This window comes from Physella acuta, unplaced genomic scaffold, assembly GCF_028476545.2.
Source record: "Physella acuta isolate Inbredline_101_S28 unplaced genomic scaffold, ASM2847654v3 ptg002112l, whole genome shotgun sequence".
In the NCBI taxonomy this organism is placed as follows: Eukaryota; Metazoa; Mollusca; class Gastropoda; family Physidae; genus Physella; species Physella acuta.
Window position 1 is genome coordinate 22,501 of NW_026733613.1, and position 2,599 is coordinate 25,099.

Genomic DNA, 2,599 nt, shown 5'->3' on the forward strand with positions numbered 1-2,599 from the left:
ACGACGCAACCCCTTGCGAGGCCGCGCCGATTGGTTTTGAACTAATAAAAGCGCTCTTCCCGATAAAGGTCGGAGCTTCGATTGCATGTATTAGCTCTAGAATTGCCACAGTTATCCAAGTAGGATCGTGTCATCTAAGGAACCTCGACTGATTTAATGAGCCATTCGCGGTTTCACCATGGGACAGTGTGAACTTAGACATGCATGGCTTAATCTTTGAGACAAGCATATGACTACTGGCAGGATCAACCAGATAGCTATCGTTTGCGAGACGTTTTTCCACAACACATCGCGGGACGGGAGACAACGCTCTAGCGAGAGAACGGATCCCGGCATTCCCGGATTTTTTCACATCGGACCGCTCACATTTCCCCCTTCACCGTAAACACGGCGTCGCCGGGAAATCTCTCGATTTGCATCGAGCCGACTGCGTTTTGCAGACCCGTCGCCCGTTCCGAGGGCTGGGCCAGTGCGAGACTTTTATCGAGCCACCAATACTGCTTGGTTGCGTTAGCACTGCGCGTCGCCGCTGGCTTCACGCTACGGACACGTACTTTTACCTTCACTGGCGCGACCTGCGCGCCGAGCCCGCATTTTACCGGGAAGCTAGTCGGGAGACTGAGCCACGCACGGTCAGATCGGGCACATGTCGCTGGCTGCGAGGGAGCGCGGATCCTAGCGTCACATAGAGGCTTCACCGACACTCACCTCCACAATAGTAGATACAGACCGTTTTAACCGCCGTATTTCTGCCCATACCTCTAGTGTTAAACCGAAAAATCGGGTACATAGTCTCGGGGAGGACCGGGGTGCCGCCCCATGAGGGGAGCCCGCACGGAGGGCGCCGGGGGTGCCGCGACCCGGGGGGCGGCGCGGGGGTGTCGGGGCGCATCTACGGGGCTCACTCGCGCGGGCGCCACACTTCCGGGGGGCGCCCCAGGTGGGGTGCCAACTTTGGCGCCCCCGACTAAGGGGCCGCCCCCACTGCGGTTACACGCTTTACGACCACCCACCCGCGTTCCCCACCCCAGGGGGCATGCGAATCACCCGCCAGGGGCGTTCTGGGACCGAGGGCGCCGCTCCGGCACAAGGGGGAGCCAAAACGCCCCGAGTTCCCCCGCGGCCACCTCGACACCTGGGCGGGCGGCGAGGGGTGTCCTGCGATCGGGGTGGGGAGCTCTACCAGAATCACCCGCCAAACTTCACCGGGGGCGTCTCCCGGCGCCCCTGCGCTCGGGTGACGAACAGCGCCCCGGGCTATCCCGGGCGCCCTATGGCGTCCACCTTCGATCGGAAGGGTGATCTCGACTCGGGCTGAGGCGGGCCACAACAATCCGCGGTCACATCGGAGCCGTCCAGGCTAACGAGGCCCCGGCTCACGGGTAACCCATGGGGCTGGACCGGGAGTCCGCCGTTAAAGAAGAAAGAAATGTAGTGCAAACCAGAACCAGTTTTTTTTATTTATTTTATAACTCGACTAATAATCGTCACAAAATTATAAACTTGGTACCTACGGATAGCCCTGGGCCCAACCTAATACAGGATGTCCATAACTATGCGCTAATTAAATAATTAATGGGTATTAAGGTCGGTCTTAGTAAATTGCTATATAAAGTCTAAGACCAGAACCAGTATTTTAAATTTATTTTATAACTCGGCTCCTAATTGTCACAAAATTTAAAAATTGGTACCTATGGATAGCCCTCGGCCCTACCTAATACACCGTGTCCATAACAATGTGGTAATTAAATATTTACTGGGCGTTAGGGTCGGTCTTAGTAAATTGCTATATAAAGTCTATATAAAATTTTACGAATTTAAAAAAAAAATTCCTACCGTCAAAAATAGCGACGCCTAGACCACCACACCTGTTCTGACGTTAAATCCTACTTGCACACACGTGTGGGAATAGATTAGATATCATCTAGAGATAGAATTCCTAATTATTTAATTAAAATAGAGACTCTAGATTTAATAGTTGTGTCATAGTTACATTAAGTCGAATTAGCGAAGCGGAGGCGGGAACTAGATTCTAGATCTAACACTTCGATTGCGATGAAAAAAAAATAGCTTTATTTTAAGGCCGACAAGGCAAATACGGTTTAATTAATATTAAAGAAATAAGTCCGAACACCTACCTTAAGCGAATCATCTACACAACACATGACTAGAAATAATACACGTCCACACGAAGAGCGATTGAAACGGTGACTGCAACGGTGAAAACTTGTACGACGGAAACATGGCGCCTAGGTTATGCCTACTTCCGGTCTGATGAAAATTTTTAATTCATTTTAAATTTTGCGCTCTATTTCGTCCGCGCTTGTCCACTTAAACTCTACAGAAAAGATAGTCTATATAAAAATAATTCCTAGAAGACAATTTTATGAGAGATCACCCACATTTATTTACCCTGCCTGTCTACCTTAGGGTTAGAGTTTGAATTTTTCTAGATTCAAGCCAAATATGCCGTGTCGATTAAACGACGACGTACATAACAGAGCGAAGACAATGAATGGTTCCTTAATTAACTATAATTACGGTCCTAATACAACTACAATTCACCATAGTACTAATATGTATGTGTATTGTTGTTTTG

The 2,599-nt window shown here is 49.8% G+C and overlaps 1 non-coding gene across 1 annotated transcript in view; it reads right to left on the reverse strand.

Moving 5' to 3' along the window:
- Positions 1–256, reverse strand: part of LOC131932215 (small subunit ribosomal RNA) — a 1,846-nt gene extending 1,590 nt beyond the window's left edge. Inside the window, exon 1 of the ribosomal RNA XR_009384512.1 lies at positions 1–256. This exon is cut by the window's left edge and continues 1,590 nt beyond it. This is a non-coding gene — a ribosomal RNA (small subunit ribosomal RNA).
- Between the last annotated feature and the right edge of the window lie 2,343 nt (positions 257–2,599).